Source organism: Schistocerca nitens, chromosome 4 (genome assembly GCF_023898315.1).
Source record: "Schistocerca nitens isolate TAMUIC-IGC-003100 chromosome 4, iqSchNite1.1, whole genome shotgun sequence".
NCBI classification, from domain to species: Eukaryota; Metazoa; Arthropoda; class Insecta; order Orthoptera; family Acrididae; genus Schistocerca; species Schistocerca nitens.
Window position 1 is genome coordinate 329,721,263 of NC_064617.1, and position 24,356 is coordinate 329,745,618.

Below are 24,356 nucleotides of genomic sequence, written 5' to 3' on the forward strand. Positions count from 1 at the left end.
CGACTATAAAATCCATTGCAACCAGTGGGCTGTCTTAACCACAAAAAACAAAACAAAACAAAAATTCGAGGTGAGATTTTCTCTGCATGGCAGCAGACAACGTGGAGAATTTTCTGACATACGCAAGTAATTTTTATTGTATTTAATTTGGTTGCAGACAGGGCCCATTTCACCAGATACAATTATTTCGTGTAATGATACAAACAAGACATTGGTCTGACTTCATTACAGATATAAAATATAACTGAAAGAAATAAGTACTGAACACAGTAAATTAGGCTGACTGCACCATAACAATAAAAGCAACGAAATTTCAACATGAATCCCAGTTACATAGAGGGCGATTCTGCTGACTCTTTCGACAGGTTTTATGCAACCTGCAGTGCCTTCAAAAACCATGCGCAACATTTTCATATTCTCTCCGTCGTTAAATTTCGTACTGGGATACGTTTGCGCTGGAGGCCACGGTTTTCGAGTTATTCAAGAAAAACGCGTGTGAAAGTACTTTTGTTTTTTCTTGAATTATTCGAAAACCGTGGCCTTCAGCGGAAACGTATCCCAGTACAAAATTTAACTCCATTAAATTTCCTACAAAAAGCTCCTATTCATATTATCTGTTTGGTTGACGGTTTGCACGTAGCGAACGAGAGTGTATGGAAAGGTTGCACATGGTATTTGAAGGCGTTACGGGTTGCGTAAAACCCATGAGAAGGGGCAGCTGAATCACGTAATGAAACTTAAGAAAATATCATCGAATTTAGAAGTTATATCTTACAAGAATGGATGAAATAGCAAATAGCTACAGTTAGCAATGGACCCATTCATGGCACTAACAGCTACTCTACGAGGAAAATAGTCCTTCATTGTCAAGCTATTGTACGGTGTAGAGCTCTTGTTGGATGAGTGTATTTATCACATTCTAATACTAGGAGTAAAATGTCCCCAAATGTCTCGTTTTGTTAGTATTCATGTTACCTGCTCTTAGTCTGATAGTGGCGACAATTTCTCTTCTCGTAAGCGTCGAGTTGGAAAACCTAGGTTGACGTGGGATCTGCTGCTGAATCACTCAATACCATGTACCTTTGACGTTGTGATCCACGACGGCAAACTTCTGCCATTCTGATTTTGCTTGATTGGTGAGACTACTACAAAAAATCTCTTTATGGAAATAACCTGCATTGATTGATAGACTTGTTGGATGTCCTGAGGCACATCATGCTAAATTCTGTCCAATTGGCTCTTTAGATCGTCAAAATCCCGAGATGGTTGGAGGGACCTGCCCATAATGCTGCAGAAGTTCTCAATTTAGGAAGAACCGGCGACCTTGCTGGCCAAGATACTGTTTGGCAAGATACTGTTTGGCAAGCACAAAGACAAACATTAGAAATTCTCGCCATGTGCGTGCGGGCATTATGTTGCCGAAATGTAAGCCCAGGATGGCTTGCCATGAAGGGCAAAATAACGGGGCATAAAACATCGTCGACGTACTGGTGTGCCTGTAAGGGTGCAGCGAATGACAACCAAAGGGTTCCTGCTATGAGAATAAATGGCACCCGAGACTATTAGTCCTGGAACAGAAGTGGAAACCATAGTGGGTCTCATGAGTACCCAACCTCTCAGATCGGGTCTGACACACCTCAGATGACGACCACAACCGTTGAGGACGGCCAAAACGGGAGCGGACGGTAGTCGGAACATCCGTGACTGGAGGGGTCCATTGAAGCCGAGTCTGGCGGGCGCGGACCACAGACGGAACATTCGACTCGGCACGGACCGATTAGAGAACGCCCAGCTCCTTCCAGGCATAAATACTCGACTCGATCGACCCATGGACCAGTCTCAGGTAGCACCTGAAGAAGACAGCGAGGCACGCTGTTGAAATATCGTGCGAGAACGACGCGAACATCCGGCTGGATTCCCGAATATCCAAGATGTCAACAGATCGCCAGGAAAGCATGAAGAATTACTATCAGTCCCGTTTTTCTGGCCGTGTGGTGGGCAACAGACAGGTTGGTATCCCACCACTGTCTGGGACGTCTCCAGACACGTCTTCTGATTGGAATGTCATTAGCTGGAGTCATTATCTTGTCGAAATGTAAGCCTAGGATGGCTTGCCACGAGTGGCAACAAAACGAGGCGTTGAATATCGTCGAACCATTACGCTCCAAGAATGCCGTGGATGACAACCAAAGGCGCACTGCTATGAAAAGAAAGAGCCTCCCGACCACCACTCCTGTTTGTCGGTCAACAGTCAGGTTGGTATCCCATCGCTCTCTGGGGTGTCTCCAGACAAGTCTTCGCAGGTCATCGAGACAAAATTCGAACCTGGACTCGTCACTGACAACAATGGTGTCCTTAGGCTAGTTAGGTTTAAGTAGTTCTAAGTCTAGGGGACTGATGGCCTCAGATGTTAAGTCCCATAGTGCTCAGAGCCATTTGAACCAATCTATAGAATTCCGTCCCATTAGGATAATTCTTTCGTGGTGCGACTTTTTTGTCTTAGAGAGTATTTTTATACCGTATTTTTGTTATTATTAAGCATATTATTAGTACTATTATTGATCGTGTACTACGTATGTTGTGATGTTGGCTCACTAAGGACGCAAGATAGAGCCTAATAGCCCTAATATTGGCAAATGAAATAAATGCAAAATAAACGAATATGTGCTTCTTTCTGTTGCAGTGAAGAGGATTCAGCGATACAGCATGTACAGAACTTAGGAAGATGGCATCTGTTCTCTCAGACATGTCCGAAAGAGCAGATGCCATTGGTGACCGTGGTGCTCTCTAGAATGAAATTACAGTTGAATCTATTAGCTGCTGACAGGCGTTGGTATACATCAACAGGGACAGTTGAAAATGTGTGCACCGACCGGGAGTCGAACCCGAGGGCACAGAGGACGGTGCCACTGTAGGGACTTATTACTGGCACGCTCCCCGTGACACCCACATTCTCAACTTATAGTCGTCCACACACTACAGGTAGGGGCACTATGAATGTAGTATATGGATTATAAGTTGAGAATGTGGGTCTGACGGGGAGCGTGCCAGCGATAAGTCCCTGCAGTCGCACTATCCTCTGTGCCCTCGGTGGCTCAGATGGATAGAGCGACTGCCATATAAGTAGGAGATCCCGGGTTCGAGTCCCGGTCGGGGCACACATTTTCAACTGTCCCTGTTGGTGTATATCAACGCCTGTCAGCAGCTAATGGTATTGATTCAATTGTAATTTCATTGTATAGAACTTGCTGAGATAGCAGCTCCGCAAACCCTGTCCCCACAAATGTTTGCCCTACTATACCAAATGTAAACAAACACGTGGCTCATGGTACAGTTAGGGCGTTTACCTCTGCACTTGGACCCCATCAGTCTGTGCTACGCAATGTAACGCTCTGACAGCTCCCTCTCGAAAATATTCCAATTTTAACAATGTATGCGGTAGTCGAAAGAGTGGGTATGTTTTTCTTTTGCGGTGAACGTCGCCAAACTATTAGAGGAGCGGTACGGTTTTGTGATGAAAGGAACTTGATCGAGCAATATGCTAACGATCTGGCTCCGTAATCATTCATTACAAAAATGTTTGAAGAAACTGGAAGTGTGAGCAATAAAATACACCGACGACAAGAAAGAGCAACTGATGATACAAATACAGCTAACTTATGGTAGCAGCAGTGATCCCCATGTCTCTACAATGCAGGTTATATGCGCGGGTGAGAAAAGCCAAAATATTGTTCTATAAACAGCACATTTCCGCGCATTTCATCTTCTCAACATTTCGTTCCATTAATAGCTTCATGGCAACGGCTTTTAAAATCGGTTACAGTTCTCGCAATTGTGTGTGCAAAACGGACAAGTATGCGTCATCTCTATTCAACATTATTATTACAGATGAAACATTATTTGCAAACCATGGGAAAATCAGTCACTGTAGTATAGACTACTGATCAGATGAAAATTTACTGCAAAAATGGCTGCAATATCCTTGGAGAAAATCCGCAATCACAGACTGTAAAACAAATTTTTAAACTCCGACTGATCAGATGAAAATTTACTGCAAAAATGGCTGCAATATCCTTGGAGAAAATCCGCAATCACAGACTGTAAAACAAATTTTTAAACTCCGCCGTGATAGCTTCAACTTTTTTTCAATGATTGGGTTCAGCTTAACACGAATCTTCCTATGATCTATAGACAACACTAAAACAACTAAACAACAAATGTTGTGCAAAGAAAAACGTTGTTATTACACAGTACCATCAGACATGTGCCATAATTACCTCACTGTTTTGGTTACCAGAGTAACCAGTCCAACTTACTACCAAAATTTACATGCTACGTTACAGGATCAAATGACACTTCTGCAAAATTCACTTGTTCATGTAGCCCACAATACCAATCTCTGAATCACCACCAGAGCAATTTATCATAAAATAAATTCTACCTATGCATAGTTGGGCATAAGACAATACACACGGAATTCTGAAAAGACACTGTAGTTTGACCAGATTGACTAGCTGACGTGGCTATTGAAGCATCAACAGAGGAGAGCAAGCTGTAGTTGTTGACACGCAAGAAGTGACAGCCGGACGGTGTGGCCGAGCGGCTGTAGGCGCTTCAGTCTGGAACCGCGCGACCGCTACGGTCGCAGGTTCCAATCCTGCCTCGGGCATGGATGTGTGTGATGTCCTTAGGTTACTTAGGTTTAAGTAGTTCTAAGTTCTAGGGGACTGATGACCATAGATGTTAAGTCCCATAGTGCTCAGAGCCATTTGAACCATTTTTGAACATTCAAGAAAGAAAGCGAGGGAGACGAAAAGTCATGACTGGTAGTGACGGAAAAATAGAAGGTGTAACGGGCGTGAGAGCATTTACTTTTATACGTAGTACCTTAACATGTACACAGGTGCGTCCGTTGGTTGTTTCTTCTCTGGTCGTACGGTGTTCCCACAAACACGTAACAAACTTTTTGGCCTGTTGTTTTCTGCACGCTTTTGGCTGTGCCGCTAAGTGGACTACACCTGTCAGTGTAGGCCAACTGTTCTGCGTCCATGTGTACATACTTCAAAACCTAACCTGCTGCCTGGGAGAAAATAAGTATGAATGGCTAGCTCATGCCACGTTTACTTGGAGGTATTACCCAAATTAAAAACATACTACTCCCAATAACTATAATTATTAGTCTGCAAATGAAGTAAATACTTATGTAATATTATTTGTTACACTGTGTTCAGTCACCATCCATCTCAAGATACTGGCTGCATGAGAATGAGCCACTTCGTGGGATTGGCCGTTCCTTTCAGTTAGTCGCGGAGTCAGTATAGGTGCACGTGAGGAGAACACACTCATCACATCATAAATCGATGCTGCTTAAGCAGCAAATTTTCAAGACAGCGAGTCGATAGTGCTTTTACTGGAACGTGCTGAGAAAATAGCCTGCGTCTCTGCATTCAAGGCTAATTGGTTAAGACCGTTTCTGGCTTGCGCAGACTAATACAGTGTCAGACAGGCGAACACGGCCGTAAACTGAGGACATTGCAGGCTGCCACGATAGTGTGTCTGTGTGTTTGTGTATAGTTGGGCGTGCACAGCTGCCCCGTCGTCAGACGCGACCTGCATAACGACGAGGATATTCATGACGGGCAGCCTGCACGGGTGTCACGCCACCAACACCGCCGTCCGCTCCTCATTCTTTATGCTCTTTGCTGACTAAATACGGTCTGCTGTAGGGACGGCGTGGGAGAACTTCGTGTCAACTCCTGCATCACTGGACAGCCGTCGCATGGCTGTCCGTTGCCCTGGTGAGAGATCCGCTTCTAGCCGAGTGTTAAAAAAGTGCAAAAAATTGGGGCGAGACGTTGACCATTTACACCACTATATAAAGACAAGTTGTAGTTAAGTAGTAGTATTTCGAGAGAAAGTCAATCTCGGTGTCTGACTGGACCGGAAACTTACATGGGGGACCACATCGAATACGTTGTCAACCATGCGCACGCGAGGGTCAAACAACTCTACCTAATGTTCAACAGGGAAAGCACAGTGAATAGGAGGGTGTCGAGGTCCATATACATGACAGTGATTAGACCTCTGATGACATACGCAGCTTCCGTCTGGGGATATGCAGCTCCTACAGGCCTGCGCCGCCTGCAGATCATACAGAACAAAGTGCCTACGCATCGTTAGCAACGCTCCACGCTACACATGCACCGTGGATCTTCAAAATGAATACCGCCTTGAAACCCTCAAGGAAGTACTAAAAAAACACGCAACACGACTATACAGGAACTGGAGACACTCGAACAACCCTTTCATCCTTACTTTGGGAAACTATGATCACAACCATAGGAGGACGCATAAGCGGTCAAAGACACTACTAGCTAGGGCATAAACACATATGGGAAGCTAACATACATCCACAAGCGACAACATCGGCAAGCCCCTGCATATCAGCGACGTTGACTGGATACACCAGCTACTATTAAAGCAAACCAACAGGCTACAGCAGGGAAACCGACGAGCTCGCCCACTAACACACAAAGAAATCGCTAACATCACCCTACACTGTGCATCTGATATATGACTTACCTGACACAAAACGGTGATGAACCAGTTACAGGTATGCTGACGCTGACCGAGAGATCAACACCGGCACCCAGCGGCAGCCGCAGAGCAACAGCACCGCACAACGTCAAAGGTATCGACCTGCGTGATACCCACTACTAACAAAACCTACTCTTGCATGAGCTGTCGCAGGCAGCAAGGCATCCGCTACTGCTCTTACCACCCGACCAAACTATCACAGAGGTTTTTTCCCTTGGCTCTTGCCTTGGCACTTTTTCTCCTCTGCCCTTCAAACCGCTACCCTTCGTTCGACTTTCGACCCAATCTATCTCCAGATGAGCGCCTGTTAATGGTTAACCCTAACCAGACGTACGCGAACATCGCAGTACCCACATCATGCGACACCTCACATAAGTGAAAACTAACCCTTATGCAGAGATGACAGTAGAACTTTTGAGTTGGCCAGCTATCATGTCGGTATGGGTGTGGAGGGGCTCCACCTCTTGATATATATATATATATATATATATATATATATATATATATATATATATATATATATATATATATATATGAGCTAAACTCTTGGACGTATATAGACCACATATTTACATATATTTAATACGTGTGGTATACAAATCTCTTATACTATGTAAAGGAGATATGTTGTTGGCATTAATGTGTTACAATTCTTGACAAATTTACTTCAGATTTTTACACTTTTCTCCAACAAACATTTGGACAGACATATGCTAGATGTTTTTATTATGTATAATATGTCAATATATATGTAGTATATAAAGGGGAAATTCTCGAAAATTTCTTGACAAATTTACTTCATTTATTTACTTCATATACTAATAAATACTCAGATGGACGTGGGCTATTTATTTTTTTGAAGACGATGTATATGTTTTTGTGTTAAGAGCAGCAAATTTCACCCGGAATAGCAAGGTCTGTAAGCCATTGAACAGATTGTTTCTCATCTGCTTATATTCTTTCCTCTTATATGTATTATACACACAACTATGTGTTTTTCTCTTCCTTGTCGTCGATTTTATGGAGAACACGAAAGATGTATCCCTGGCTTACTGGCTTCTTTAGACTACTACTACAGAACCAGAGTCATCCAAAATTTTATAATCCTACCCATTCTCGGATTAAAACTGTGCGAAATAATATCTTTGAAGATACTACCCTTACGGATTCAGCACCTGGAGAAGTTGCTCTATGCCTCTTATATCAATGATCCCAATCGAGTTTTCCATTCATTTTAAGCGAATTTAATTCAGAACGAACGTTTCGCTTGCAGTAATAATAAACAAGGCTCAACGTCAAATAAAGCGACAAGTAGACAGAGGAAAGGGGGATAAATGGACATAGAGAGGAGGGAAGAGATGGACAGAGAGCTGATGGAGTAGGTGATGTACAGAGAGAGGGAGGGGAGGAGGACATAGATAAAAAGAAAGAGGAAGAGGATATGGGCAGAGTGAGGGGGGGGGAGGAGTTTAGGATTATATAAAATTTCCATATATATTTATCAGTTAGAAGCATCGCCGGGTTCAGTAGTTTACTACAATTTCATCCTTTAATTTCACTGTATCCCATCTCCCACCTTCCACACGTCACAAAACTCTCTTGTGAAACTAACAAGCCTAGCACTCCTTAAAGACAGGACAGTGCGGGGACATGGAATAGCCACAGCCTGAGATATATCTCCAGCAAGAATTTTCATTCTGCAGCGGACGGTGCGCCGATATGAAATTTCCGGGCCGATTAAAACTGCGTACCGGATTAATACTCTTATCCCGAGTCTTTGCCTTTAGCGGGCTACAGCTCAACCGACTGAGGTACCCAAACACCTTCCAAATCTGAAAGGTAGGAGACGAGGTACTGGCAGAAGTGAAGCTGCGAGCTCGGACCAGGAGACATGGTTGGGTTTTCTAGTCAGTAGAGCACTTGTTCGAAAGCGAACTTTATCATTGGGTTATCTCTGATTTTTATTATCTCTGTTGTTGAATGTACTGTTAATGATTCTGATTTTGTTCTTACTCTGATAGAGACGAAGGGAACTTATAATGGTGAATATTACATATTACAACTCGACTGTAAACGTTGTATTCAATGAAAAGTGACAGAGTACTCATCTCTGATAAACAGGTGACTCTCGAACCTAAATATTATTATTTCTAGTCATTGTAATTACTATACAAAGTTTCAACTACAGTGCGTCGATGGAGTTGGAGAGACACTGGAGAGATTGGAGAAAGAACCTACAAATAAACACGGCGACTTTTAATGGACTCAAGAGCACTCAACAAGAAATCAGCCACAGCTCTCTACCAACATAATACCACACGGCAAAACACACACAAGACGAGTTTAGTTTCAATGGACATTTCAATAAACAATCTGAAAACAGGGAATACATGATAATCTTGTCTATAAAACCATAAAACAAAATAAAAATAGGATTTTAATACAAATAACTGCTATAGTATAGTACAGTACAGTAGAGAAGATAAATGAAAGAAATACGCAATGAGACGAATAGAAACGACACTTTCATTCAAAGAGAGTAATTGCACTGAAGTCAGCATGATTTATGACGGTCGCCTGGACATTTAAAAAAAGGCGGGACATGGTTCTCAACAGTATGCATGATCACCGCGGACGGCAGTGCATGCTCTGTAACGCACTCCCATACTGGCCACAAGTTTGGTAAGTATTCCCTGTGGAAGAGCGTTCCAATTCTCTACCAGAGCGACTGACAGCTGCTGGGTGGTCGCTGGCCCGTGTGGAAGCGCCGGGTGCTTTACGTGTTTCCACGTCCCGCCGTAAGAGGGTACATCCAGCAGTGTCGAACTAGAGAGCCTGTATTCAGAGAGAGTGGCCATAGGTGAAGTTGCCCGTGAATGGTTGGTTAGCTTTGGCGCCATTTTTTCTGCCAAACGTCTCTCGCACTTCCTATGTTCGACGTGCTTTTGAGTTGAATTGAAGCTCAGAGGACTTTTGGAAACGATTAAAAGGTATTTGAATTATTGAGAGACTTGTTATGCGTTGTGCATGCATGTTCGATTTAGTTGTATATTGTTTTTTAGTACGTAATTAGCGTTTGCGATCTTAAATACGAGTTGAAATAAAGAAGCGTTTTGTGATGAAGTCGGTAGGTCTACATGTTTGAAGTAAACACGTTAGTAATTGTACAGTATTGTTTTTGACATCTGTAATTCGTTCTGCAGACGTTCGTAAACGATGCCAGATTGTGCTGTATTTGGTTGTTCCGAATCAGAACACTAGGCATTATTTTGGTTTCAGTATTATTGTCTGACTGTTGACGCAGTCAAATTGTAAGCACGTTTTCCGCAGCTGTCGTGCTTACTGAAATATTATTCGTAGTAAATAATTGTAGGTACTCTTGAAGACAGTTTTTAATAGGTCTGCTTACTGTGGGGTAGAAGGGATACGGTAGTTTTCTTGTTACATTTGGTCGTTATTACAGTAGCCTACATTTAACATTACCTGATTTTTTTAATCTGTTTCGTTTGTTATCTACGAGAGATATTCAGTATATATATATATATATATATATATATATATATATATATATATATATATATATATGAAAGAAAGTCGTAAGCAGTTGTTTACTTGTGACATATTTAAAGTTTGAAGACGTGACAAGAAGTGCTAATATGTCTCACACTTTTTGCTTGTCACAAGTAAACAACTGCTTACGACTTTCATTCATCTGACGTGATACAGGTACGTTAAATCTTTAGCGTTATGCACTTCCGATACAAAACAAATGCTATACACTATATTTTTTTATTTGCGTTACTTTTATTGCAATATGTCTAGTAAACGAACTTTAAAGGAGATAAACGCAAGTAACGAATAATTTTTACAGCCACTGTATCAAATTTTCCTGTGCTGTACGTAGTAGGCTACTATGAGTATATTATAGCTGTAAAGAAAGGCATTTAACGAATGATTTCGTCATATTGTCTTGTGCTTTTGATTCGGTGAGTGTGTACTCCACTACTCCACTACTGGGAATTCAAAAGACCCGCCCGCAGTTTGGCAGAAAAATGGCCGCCGTATCGTCCGGTTGGCCGCTCTCTCCCTATACAGACTCTCTATGTCGAACAAGATCGTTTTTGCTGGTCCTGGTGTAATGGTGTGGAGGAGGCATAATGTTAAATGGACGCTCAAAAGTCTTTGAAAACGATACCCACAACGGTATCAATGTTATTGTGACTCTGTACTCCATTCCTTTGTACGGTTGTATTTCTAGTTGCTCCCCGAGTCTAATTTTTATCTTCTTCGTTGTGCGTTGACCTGAGGTACTCTAGTATTATAGTTAATTTAAGAAGTTGGTTTATGGCATGATGCTTCGTAATAGTTATAATTAGTAACGCTTCTGATTACAACGTCACAATGTCAGTATATTGCAGGTCATGAATGATCATTAGTATATTACGATTGGTTTTCTGATTACTCAGTGTGCCTAGTTTTTGTCTTTTTCGTGACGGGTAAATGGTTGAAGATGGTCCGTTTCTGACAGAAATTGGGCGTTCAATAGGCGATGCTGCTGTGTGCAAACCATAATTTTTCTAAACTCTCTAATTTTACCTTCACGATATTTTCACCAGATGTATGAAGTGGGAAACAATATGTTACTTGACTTTTGTAGGAAAGTACGTCATAAAGCACCGTCTGTGAGGCAATGGCTTATGTTCAGTAACATTCCTGAAATGGACTGGCATGCTGTAACCGCTGTATAGAGAGTGGTTATATAGAAATGGATATTAGATTAAATTCTGTAATAAGAAATGACCTAAAAGCCCAAAAACGGTAGTAGTATTTCGAAGTGATAATTAGTTAAAATTTTACAAAGAGTAGATAATCGAAATAGGATAACGCAAATTAGTACAAAGGGAATCCAAGGAGGACATAACAGAGCTGCATTTTGTTTTGAATGTAATATATAAACCAATACGCAGCATTGTTAGGTCTCTTGAGTCTTTTGTTTTCAGCGGTGGCGAGTGTGTTCGCAGTTCTTCCGTGGTAGTCGGAATTTCGGGATTGGTTCAAATGGCTCTGAGCACTATGGGACTTAACAGCTACGGTCATCAGTCCCCTAGAACTTAGAACTACTTAAACGTAACTAACCTAAGGACAGCACACAACACCCAGTCATCACGAGGCAGAGAAAATCCCTGACCCCGCCGGGAATCGAACCCGGGAACCCGGGCGTGGGAAGCGAGAACGCTACCGCACGACCACGAGCTGCGGACAATTTCGGGATTAGACGACTAATTAAATTGCATACTTAGAACTGAATTAGACATTGGAGTGGTTGAGAATAGATTATTCTAGGATAAATTCAGAGAAGGAGTCAATTAGAGGTGTACGAACATTGATATTCAAGTGAATGGTGATTGTACGTGTTAAACGAACGCTACGATCGTATACTTACGATTGTCAAGATATTTATTGACAATACGGAAACTTTTATTCTGATTTAGGACTTTATTCGCAGAATGCGAATTATTAAAGAGTATTGGGACCGAAAATAGTTTGGACCTTATCACACTAGTATTTTTGCCGCTCGTTGTCAATCAACGTGATTCCGCTAATAAACGAGAAGTAAAAAACAGTACCCGTTAAAAGACTAATCTTGTGCTGAACAGACATTGAAAGGATTCGAACCCATAATTAATATCGTGTCGTGTGAATTGAGAAACTTAGACATTGTAAGGCCCAGAGATATATTTATAATGTATCGGACATTGAAATGAAATGATCGTATGGCATTGTTGGCCGGGAGGCTCCTTTCGGAGGGGTTCGGCCACCGTATTGCAAGTTCTTTTTAGGTGACGTCACATCGGCGACTTGCGAGTCAATGACGATGAAAGACATACAACACCCAGTCCCGTGCCGGGAATCGAAACCGGGCCCCCTGCGTGGTAGGCGGTAACGTTGAAATATCTCTGGAAAAACGCGATCAATTTTCAACTGATAGTTCACACGACTAGATTCGCAACGTGCTTCAGAGATGTTTTATGCACGACCCACACGGCAGGGAATGGTTCTTAACTACCTGGAACAATATATACACAAACTTTGGAGATCAGCTCCGCTGCCGGGGGAGTGAAGGGGGGAGCGGTGGGTAGCAGCGGGTGTGGGGGGCCGGGGGGAGCAGCAAAGCGATATCTGTGCAGTCGTGACGACGACGGTGGGTGTGCGGGCATAATGCCCAAAGTCCCGACATGAGCCCAGCGTAACACATTCTGAATGAGTTTGAACATCAAATTTGCTGCAGACCCCAGTGTCTAACATAGCTACATCATATAGTTTCGGCTGTTGAGGAAGAATCGGCTGTCATTCTGCCACAGACATTCAGACACCGAGTGCCCCAGTTAAGTCCAAACCATCACAAACGTAAAGGGGGAACACACCCATTATTAATGTCTACTAATAGGTGTTCGGATACTTTTGATTAAATACTGTATATACAAAGGTAATTGTGTTCTGACGTAACCACAAGTGCCGGAACGAAGATGAGGAAGACAAGAGTAGACAAGGCGGTGAGGAAACGGCGGCCAATGGTGCGCGGGATTGGACCGCGCCGCGCCAAGAGCGACATCTTGAATAGGGGAATATAAGCGACGCGCCTGCTAGCTTCGGCCCAAAACCCAGGCGATCATTGTAGGCAAAACCACCCCTTCCTTCCGCCTCCTTGATTTCTATCTCACCATCTATGGCCGTCCTATCGCCCTCACTCCCACCCTTAAGTACCTTGGCGTCATCCTCGACCGTCGCCTCTCCTGGGCTCCCCACTCCGGACAATCCAAGCCAAGGCATGCTCCCGACTCAGTCTCCTCAAGCTCCTCTCCGGCCGTACGTGGGGTCTGGACCCCTCCACCATCCTCCACACCTACAAATCGCCCGCATCTTATGGTCGTGCGGTAGCGTTCTCGCTTCCCACGCCCGGGTTCCCGGGTTCGATTCCCGGCGGGATCGGGGATTTTCTCTGCCTCGTGATGGCTGGGTGTTGTGTGCTGTCCTTAGGTTAGTTAGGTTTAAGTAGTTCTAAGTTCTAGGGGACTTATGACCGCAGCAGTTGAGTCCCATAGTGCTCAGAGCCATTTGAACCATTTGAACACCTATAAATCCCTCATCCGCCCTATCCTTTGTTATGCCCATCCGGCTTAGATCTCCGCCCACCCTACCTTTTATAAATCCCTCCAAATCCTTGAACGTCATGCTCTCCGCCTCGCCTATCGCATCCGTCTCCCCTCCCCCACGCGGATCCTGTACGATCTCATCCCCTTCCCCCACCTCCTCCTTTTCCTTGAAAGGATACGGATCCTGTACACCTCCCGCAAACTCGATCCTCCTCACCCGCTCGTCTCCCCAATCCTCTCCCACCCCCGCCTGCTGCCGCGCCTGTCTTCGCACGTCCCACCCGGTCTCCATCTCTCCACCCTCCTTACCCTCACTCAAGGTGGCTTCCGCCAGCTCCCCCTCCGTGATGATGCCCTCCTCCCCTCCATCTACCCCTCCTACCAAATTTGATCCTCCAGCCCTCCTCCTGTGCTTGCTCCTCTGGGCCCCCTCCCTCCCTTTTCTCCCTTTTCCCTCCATCCTCCATTTCTCCCCCCACCTCCCCCGGGCTTCCTCTCCCCTGTCCCTCTCCTCCTGCCCCCATCTCCTCAGCCATTGGCATCCTTTTTCTCCCCTCTCCCCCACCTCACCTCTGTTCCCCTCTTGGCAGGTCCCCGGACTCGCACACGTTAAGCGGACATTCGCGCGCTGGAGATCACCACCATCAGTGTTTCGTGTGTGCCGTCAGGTTTAGTGTTCCGTGTTCACCGTCACACTCCATCGTTCACCAGTGCCATCTTCTTCAGTGTTTGTGCGTCGTATCAACAGTTTGCAGTGTGGATTATCGTCGAGTGTGAACGGCTCTGTGTTTGTCTTTATGTGTCTACTGTTTTATTGCCCACCGTTCTGTAACTTATGTGTCTTCTCAGTGTTTCTTCTCTTTGTGTATCCTCTGGCTGAAGAGCGGCGTAGAATGCTGCTGACAGCCTGCCTGTTGTACAGGTTTAAAATAACAATAAAGAAAAAAAAAAAGAAAAAAACTAGCTTCGGCCACTCGGATCAGCACCGGATTGCGGACGTTAATTATCAGTGATGTGTATCAACTTTCCTGAACATTTCACATATCGAGGACTCTAAATTATATTACATGTCGCCTCTAGTTTGCAACTACTATTGGTAAATCCCCAACATTAAGTATTGTTATTTCCTTTCTAGAAATAAAACTAGAAATGTTAAAAAGTTTTGAACATGGATGCTTGGTTCAGTGACCATTTATAATGTAAAATTGAAACAAATGAGCCCTCGGTCACAATTTTTAGTCAACCAGGTTTCAACACTTCTAAGAGTGTCTTCATCAGAATTTAGACACCTTCTGATTACAGGTCACGCGTCTAAAGCTATTTCCGATATTAACATCTTGCACACCGAGAAGAAAGGGCGTAGACTAGATATTCTTGAAGAATTAGAGATTTTTAAACATATTTCTCAAAATGATAGTCTCATTCTCAATAAGCAGCTACAGATGCGTGACAAAAATTTCTTCAACGGCATAAAGCCGTTACTTGATATTTAATTTCGCGTCTCCTCGTGCATTTCACCGAAATGTTTTTTTGCATCTAAGTCATCTCATAATTTTTCAAAAAATGTTCGCATGTCTGTGAAATCTTATGGGACTTAACTGCTAAGGTCATCAGGCCCTAAGCTTACACACTACTTAACCTAAATTATCCTAAGGACAAACACACACAGTCATGCCCGAGGGAGGACTCGAACCACCGCACAGTCCACGACTGCAGCGCCCAAGACCGCTCGGCTAATCCAGCTCGGCCCATAATTTTTAATTTGTTAAAAGGTTTATTGGCGGTATTTCATGTTATATCGTTTTCTACAGGCCGTGTCATTCAGCTGTTTCTGTATTTCCTATAATGACGTTTTTATGCTTCAAAATATACTTCTAAGATCTGATGTAGACAAAATGTTACTTTACCTGTCACTGTTAAAGAAAATATTGCCTTTTACATTATGTACTGAACAATATGGATTATTAATTTTGCCTGTCTACACTTGAATGTTAAGTAGCTAAGTTGTACCTGCGGCTACTAGATGGCGCTCTCGCTGCAATGTCATGTTTACCTGGCGCGCTTCTTAACGCGGGCGCCTCAGTCCGTTGTAAGATGTGGCTGCACAGGTATGAGCAGCCCTTAGACCTTAGAGGCTCGCCTTCACACATTCCTTTTAAATATTTTGTGACTAAAGCCCTGCTGGCCTGTTATTTATTTTATACGTGACATGTAAGTACTGTCTCTGCCTTGTATCGTTAGTTAGTACTTACACTTTTTTTATATAAATTTTGTTTTCTTCCAACAAATTTGTAATTATGTTATAGATCACTTTAAATGTCTGAATTCTGATTAAGGCACTCTTAGAAGTGTTGAAATCTGGTCAATAAGATTAAAACTTGTGACCGAGGGCTCATTTGTTTCAATTTTAATACTTCTAATGTCATTTGTTTCAAATTGTTGTATAGCATTCTGACAACGCTGCATCCCTTAGGCACCCTCTTAGCAACGAGTGGGCAAGACCCCACTAATTGTATCGAAATAAATTGTGTACTGTCGGAAAGAAATGGTTCAAATGGCTCTGAGCACTATGGGACTCAACTGCTGAGGTCATTAGTCCTCTAGAACTTAGAACCAATTAAACCTAACTAACCTAAGGACATCACAAACATCCATGCCCGAGGCAGGATTCGGACCTGCGACCGTAACAGTCTTGCGGTTCCAGACTGCAGCGCGTTTAACCGCACGGCCACTTCGGCCGGCTCGGAAAGAAAGGAATTGAAGTGTTGCACGCAGTGTTACAACGACGTTACTGATAATTAAGTGGACTGATAACAAAGAGATTTTACACAGAATCGGCGACAAAGCAGTTTGTGGAAAACAATAAATAAAACAAGACGTCAAATAAGGAATAGTATGGCAGTTCGTGTGTTGAGAAAATGTTCAAATGTGTGTGATTTCCCATGGGACCAAACTGCTGAGGTCATCGGTCCCTAGACTTACATAGTACTTAAACTAACTTATGCTAAGAACAACCCACGCACCCATGCCCGAGGGAGGACTCGAACCTCCGGCGGGAGGGGCCGCGCAATCAGTGACATAGCTCCTCTTTTTTTTTCTTTTTAAATCTCATTTTGTCCGTTATAGTTCGTTTCAATTGTTCGTGGCGGACGTCACCTGACGCCCACTGAAGTTCGTTATTGATTCATTCACTCAGTTTTTTTATTACAGAGGGCAGCTAACCCTCTGACCGAACACGCTGAGCTACCGTGCCGGCTCCTCTAACTGCACGGCCACTCCGGTGTGTTAATAACTGAGGGAAAAGTTACGTGGTACTTTAGGGAACATTATAAGGCGTGAACTATAGGGCTAGACGTAATTAACAACATATAAAAGTAATTATAGACGTCAGACGCTACTCTCTGACATAGATTGTCACAAGTCAGGAAATTGTGGAGGGTCGCACCATACCAGTCACAAGATTAATGAACCAAAAGTGAGTGAAACTACATACAAAACGAGAACGATTGACACAATAAATAGAGGTGATACTTAAAATGTTCGACCAATACGTTTATTGTACATATGATTTACTTGTTTTATTCCGTAAATCCTTAGACGCTGTGTGTTAATTACCAACGAGATATGTTTTGTAACCCGTATAAATTGTTTTTATTATGACGTATTCAATCTGGGTTCATGCCGTTGGGCAATGTTCGGAAAAGCAATATGCTTCTCAGAGAGTAAATACTTTTGTTGGAGCGCTATCTCTGGACGCGAGTGTTACGTCAGAGCAGGACGCTCAGGACAGTTAGTGGGAGTGAACACACGCAAGTGGTGGGCACTTCGGGCAAATGTCGGACGCAGTTGTCATTAGCGACGCACGAAGAGCACGGCATGTGTGGGCAGATGTAAAAGGCTCCAAAAACATCACGATCCTATCCCATAATTGGTCACTGGGAGTCTAGGTGTACCCGTAATGGGAGTATTGTAGGTGACGGCGAAGACGACGGTTTAACAACGGCAACAAACTCTAACGTTGTTGTATTTTCGTTCACGTTAGAAACTTCATGAGGCATTACCCAAGTGTATTTCATTTCCAGAATAAGTGTTGTGTGTAAACACTGACCTTGCCATTATCCTCAGTCATTGACACCTACTCATGGTCCCTTTCCTTTCCAGTTATTGAATACCCGAGTGTCATTGTTTAAACAGTTAAAAGAAAGTACCAAAAGAATAATATTGCCAGTTTTGGGCGTTTGCTAAAGATAATTGAAAGTAATTATTAATGAAGCCTGAATAAGCTAACTGTGTTGTTCAATAATATTTAGAGGCAGAGTCATTCTTGATAATGGGGTGAAGACAAAGCAAAATAAACTAACTTAAAATTAAAGTAATTGCAAATCAAAGAAAAGAATAAATTAAGCTTATCTTTGTCTATTGTAATAATACTATGTGTTTTAGGTTGGTTCGTACTACGGTGTTGTCAATCGGTTGAAATGTAACAGTTGCTTATTTGATCCAAAAAATTTTCATAGTAATTACAACTGTTCAAAGTACTTAGCCTGCCACGTTCAGGAAAATAGTGTACTCAGTCATTTACTTTTCAATAACGAGTTTAAATACCTTTTTCCAAATTAAAATAATTGCGTATTAACGATATAAGACAACTGATTTCCTTATTTATTACCATTTCGTAACGTGTTGTATTGTCAGAAACGCGTGTCAACCTTCTGTTGCCACACGTACAGCCAAACGGCTACGTATTCATTTCTATTGCATTATTGATCAGATACTGGACAGACAATACGCAATTGGGTCAGCGACCGTATTAATTAATTTGTGTATTATTTCGGTTAGGTCTGTTGTAGACTCTTTGAGCCATGAGATACACCTTTTCGTTTAGTATTGTACTTGAGTGATGGCACTGTCAAGCATTAAACCGAATCCAAATAAGTAGAGAGAGCAAAAGTAGAATAGGTTCCTCATAATAATAATAATGCACTTCTCTCCAATAAAGTCAGATTTTCTTTGGAGATGACGGCCTTGTTCAAAATTGCTGTCACAGACATACTATCGCAATAATCAATCAGTGAAGGAGGGGGGGGCGGTTGGGGGAGAGGTTACAAACGCACGCGTCATGGTTAAAGTCGAACATTGAGAAAAGGGCTACTGTGAGAGTCAGAGAGGAAGAATACGTGTCACGGCTTGTAATCAGCAACCTGCGATAGCATCTGCTACAGCAATATTAAGTTCGCTGAACTCTTTTACGTAGCGAAGAAATGACCTTTTTAGCATATCCATATATGCCCCGGTCAACATTTCTCGGAACTGTATGCAGCAGGAAGGGCCTCCTGCCAGCTACCTCACTTGCAAGTTTCTTAAGGCAGGCTCGAAGCGCCCCGTGTCACCGCATCACGCAAACTCCAGCACGCGAACGTCAAGCAGCGACCTACGGTAGAGTAAACAGTACACCCGGCTTTGTTCCCTGCTCCGGACACGGTCTTAACAGCATGGAGAGTGGGGCTGACAACGTCGTCGTCGTGACATCTTACTATTGGGCACCAGATATTCCTCAGATTCTAATTATTCGTAAAAAATTAAATGGGAACAGCTTTGAGTGCAGGATTGAGTGTCATAAGTTGAAATCGATGTTTTTATCGTTGCCTTCAGCCCGGAGACTAATTTTGTGCAACTCTTCAATCTCATCTGCCCTATTCAAGCCTCTTCATCTACGAACAACTATTGCAAATTACATTCACCGGATTCTGCCTATGGTTGTAAAATCTAGGACTCTTTCTGGAGGATCAGTTTGTATCCTATAAGTCTGTCCCTTCTTTTAGCGAAGTCGTGCAATAGCGGTACCCTTCTATTTTTTTCTTTTGAATAAAATCCCTCATTCGATTCACTTCCCTCAGATTAGTTGTCTGATGTATCCATTTCATTCTCAGCATTCTTCTCTACTGCCACTTTCTCTTATTCTCTTATTGTTAGTTATTATGCACTCAGTAGTCAGAAATATTTTTGGATAAATATCGAAAAATGTTTCCTACTAGTGTTTAGTTGATTTCAAACTGTCCAATGACGTGCCTGTGGCCAAAAATCGCAGTCACTCCTAATTGCATTTTCGACTGTTCAAAAGTGTGTGAAATCTTATGGGGCTTAACTGCTAAGGTCATCAGTCCCTAAGCTTACACACTACTTAACCTAAATTATCCTAAGGACAAACAGACACACCCATGCCCGAGGGAGGACTCGAACCTCCGCCGGGATCAGCCGCACAGTCCACGACTGCAGCGCCAAAGACCGCTCGGCTAATCCCGCGCGGCTGCCTATCTCATTGCCATTTTTTGTTTTTCTGTTCTTTCTCGTAGAAGCATTAAATAGATAATTCTTGTCCGTTGTGAACGTATCAGAACTTTGCAGCTATTGAAACTACAAGTGATTTATGACCAAGTAACCATTTGCTTTTATAAGCGCTTATTTATCCATGATGACGTTTCGAGATGCGTGGCCTCTCATCTTCCGATGTTCACATTTATTTACGTGTCGTGAACATTGTCTCTTTACTGATGGCGTTGCAGAATTTCGCAGCGGAAGTTTTTCAGTTAGTTACTGTAAAACGCCGTAAGTTAATAAACAACGTCGAAGACGAAATAAATGTAAGCACCTGTAGACGGAGTAAACGCAGTATGAATGTTCTCTTAAAAACACGTGATTTAAGGCATAATTTGTTGACATGGCGCGTCGGCAAACGGGTGCTATCCATAATTGTGCCTTACCCCTTTTGACGGACGCTTTACTTTTGACTTTATGCGCTAGGAGCGCTGGTGTAGCCTCACGTGACAAGGCGGTTTGCGCGCTTAGGAAAATTTGTGAATCAGCCTGTGGCAAACCAAAGGTTGCCCTTGCCTATTCAAGAGCAACCACAGACGAGAAAATTTGGAGAAAGACGATTAGATTCAGTGCCTACGTCGTAGTACTCCTAAACATGGTTGTAAGATAGGAGAGATTTGCCCGCTTACAAAGGCATTTAGCCACCCTTGCCGTGTTCCGTACTGCGATGGGTACAGAAACGAATATTGGGAAAAAGCACACTCCGCCATTCTTTATACCGTGACTTATGGAGATGTGAATCTAGGAGAAAAATAGGCCGCTAGCGTGTCGTCACCCGTTGATTTATTTATTTCTAAGAAGAGCTGCCGTGCCGCGTGCTGAGGTCAGGCCTGTGCTCATTAATGATGCATTTTCGGGAGATGTGTATCTGAATCGGTCCACGCATGCGCGTTGCATGAACTGCACGGCGATGCACTGCAGCATCGAGCGTGCAAACATTGCGTGAGTGCGTGACCAGTGTTTACGGCGCTCTGCCGTGTCGAACGGAACAGTCACGTTGGCGCCACGTGCTGCAGTAAATTGCGCAGCTGCTAAAATTAGGCGAGCAGCTGTCTTGTGGAGAAACGTATCACTGAGTCTCTGTTACAACTAAATCAAGGTAAAGGTAAGCTTGAAAATAGTTGCTACAGCAGGTTCAAATGGTTCAAAATGGTTCAGATGGCTCTGAGCACTATGGGACTTAACTTCTGAGGCCATCAGTCCCCTAGAACTTAGAACTACTTAAACCTAACTAACCTAAGGACATCACACACATCCATGCCCGAGGCAGGATTTGAACCTGCGACCGTAGCGGTCGCGCAGTTCCAGACTGTAAGCCTAGAACCGCTCGGCCACCGCGGCCGGCAGCCGGTTCGTTGTGGAACTTTTGTGGCTGAACTCCGGGAGATGGCACTTTGGGTTACTTTTGCAGCAAGCAGTCAACAGTATAGCTCACACTAAGACAAAAGAAAAACGACGCACCACGAAGGAATTCCCGAATGAGACGGAAATTGGTAGATGTGATGTAATGTACAGACAAGTTAATTATTACAGTCTCAGAAAAATCTGGATGATTTATTCGAGAGAAAGAGCTTTATAGGCTGAGCGACTCAATAACATATTGGTCCACTTCCGGCTCTTATGCAAGCACTTATTCGGGTTGGCATTTATTCATGGAGTTGTTGGATGACCTCTTGAGGGGAATCGCGGCAAATTCTGTCCAACTGACGGGTGAGATCGTCAAAATCCCGGAATGGTTGGAAGGCACTGCGCATAATGGTCCAAACTTTCTCAACTGGGGATAGATCCGGCGGTCCTGCTGGCCAAGATATGGTTTGGTAACGCGAAGACAAGCTGTGGAAACTCTCGCCGTGAGAAGACTGACATTGCTTTGATGAAATGTGAGCTCAGGATGTTTGACACGAAGGGCAACAAAACGGGGCGTAGAATATTGTCGACGTACCGTCGTGGTGTAAGTATGCCGCGGATGACAACCAAAGGGATACTTTGTCATCCCAGACCGTCACTCCTCGTTGTCGACTTGTCGAGCTGTATGTCGGGCAACAGCTAGATTGAAAGGATAATTACATCAGGACCCTAAGCTGTCGACAGGCGTTGGTATACATCAACGGGGACAGTTGAAAATGTGCGCCCCGACCGGGACTCGAACCCGGGATGTCCTGCTTACATGGCAGACGCTCTATCCATCTGAGCCACCGAGAGCACAGAGGATAGTGCGACTGCAGGGATTTATCCCTTGCACACTCCCCGTGAGACCCACATTTCCAACTTAATGTCCACACACTACATTCGGAGTGCCCCTGCCCGTTACACTCATCACTCACGGCAGACAATCTTACCGAGTCCCGTAAGAGTTCGGGCAATGCGTGTGCATCCAGCACAGAAGAGGAAGGTCAATGGCCGGTTAACATTAACTTTATGAAAATGGTATCTGTTCTTTCGGACGTGTCCGAAAGAACAGATACCATCTTCATAACAGCTAGATGGCTTTTCCATCCATCGGGGCTCATGTTGAGGGGTTAATCACTGAAGACAATTGTCCTCCAGTCAATGACATTCCAGGCCGAAGACGGGTTTGTTCACCTTCACAGCATAGTCATCATGAAGATATAGAAAAAAAGGGCAACAATCGCTCACGGACAATATTGAAGTTAAAATTAGATGTCTTAGAGCATTTTCGGCTGGGATACTCGACAGAGTGGACTCAGCTGCCTAGTCGAGAAGGTGTCTACGTTTGTGCTGTATAATGATGAGAGAAGGCATAGGTTTAAACCCGTTGCTGGCATACAGCCTAAGACTCCCAAACAGCACCAAAAGAGCCGCCTACCTTAACGTCCCCATCCGACGGATGGATCACCAACATCAGTGTCACATGATATTAGTTCACACTGCGGAGAGCTTTGGAATTTAATCCAGGGCATTAGTACAGAGATTGGTGATTAGGAACTTCAAGCCACCGCCACTCCTCCCCTTGAGGTCTAAATACTGTTAACGAAGGTACGAGAGCAATGAACAGGTTCCTAGTTTTGTGATTGGTTCGAAGATTAACAAGGGGGCCCTCTATACTGTAAATCACGGATTTTGATGCGCTTCAAATATGTTGTAGAGGCACTTACCGTGAGTTCCTGGCTATCCGGTCTTTTCGCGATGGGCCTTGGTTTTTGAGAAAATCGATTTTGAAATTCATTCTGCACTTTGTATATGCGTAACATTATGTGTATTCCGAGAAACTCAGCGTAGCGCAGCGGTAAAGGTTCACGGCTATCGCGCTGGAGGTACCGAGTTCGAATCCTGTTCGCGGAGTAGATTTTTGGCGTATTTAATGGCATTTGTGATTTCGCCTTTTGATTCTTCGTTCAACCCCTCTACTTGTGGATCTTCTTCTGGCTGAACTACTACAGAAACACTTGGTTCTTCCATTTCACAGAATTTTTCTAACACGCGGCACTAGAGACGATTTGCGAGCAACTGATGCTGTAGTTAGATGCGAACGTAAAAGAATGCAACTCGCACCCTCATTTCCCGCAACTAGGAGCTGGGGTTGCCGTTCTGGATAACGGTATTCACGGAAGAGGGAACGATAATGGGCGGAGATCGATTTCAGGTAATACAAGAAGCGACCGTTGTACGAACATTTGGAACTACAACTGCGAACCCCAGACGGAATGAATATTTGAAAAAATTAGTAACTGAATATATTTTTATATTTTCGCACACCTTACACTGTTTGTTGATGTTCTTTGAAATAAAATTAAAAAATTCTGTCGATTTTTTAAAAAAAGTACACGAGCATGATTCAAACGCGGAACCTCAAGCGCGGTATCTTTGAACCTTTACAGCTGCGCTACGCTGACTTGCCCGGAATATGTGTAATGTTACGGGTATACAAAGCGCGCAATTAACTTCAAAATCGATTTTCTCAAAAAACAAGGCCCGTCGCTAAAAACGCAGATAGCCAGGTACTCAGGGTAAGTGCCGTCTACAGCATGTTTGAAGGGCATAAAAATGTATGATTTACAGTATAGAGGATCCCCTTGTAAGACGTAACAGAACGCAGTACGTTGTCCTCGACGGCGAGCGTTCGGCACAGAGAAGGTATCGTCGGAGTGCCCCAGGAAAGTGCGGTTGGACGTCTATTATTCTCTTTATGCATACCTGCCTATTGACAAAGTTTACAGAACTGGTATTTGAAGCTGACTGGAGAACCATTCTACGAAGGCATACAGACAG

At 43.5% G+C, this 24,356-nt stretch overlaps 1 non-coding gene across 1 annotated transcript; it reads left to right on the plus strand.

Annotated features, from left to right (window-relative positions):
* Positions 1-3,083: 3,083 nt before the first annotated feature.
* On the plus strand, positions 3,084-3,158 carry Trnai-uau (transfer RNA isoleucine (anticodon UAU)). The gene has a single exon. It is a non-coding gene; the product is annotated as a tRNA-Ile (tRNA).
* The last annotated feature ends 21,198 nt before the right edge of the window (positions 3,159-24,356 follow it).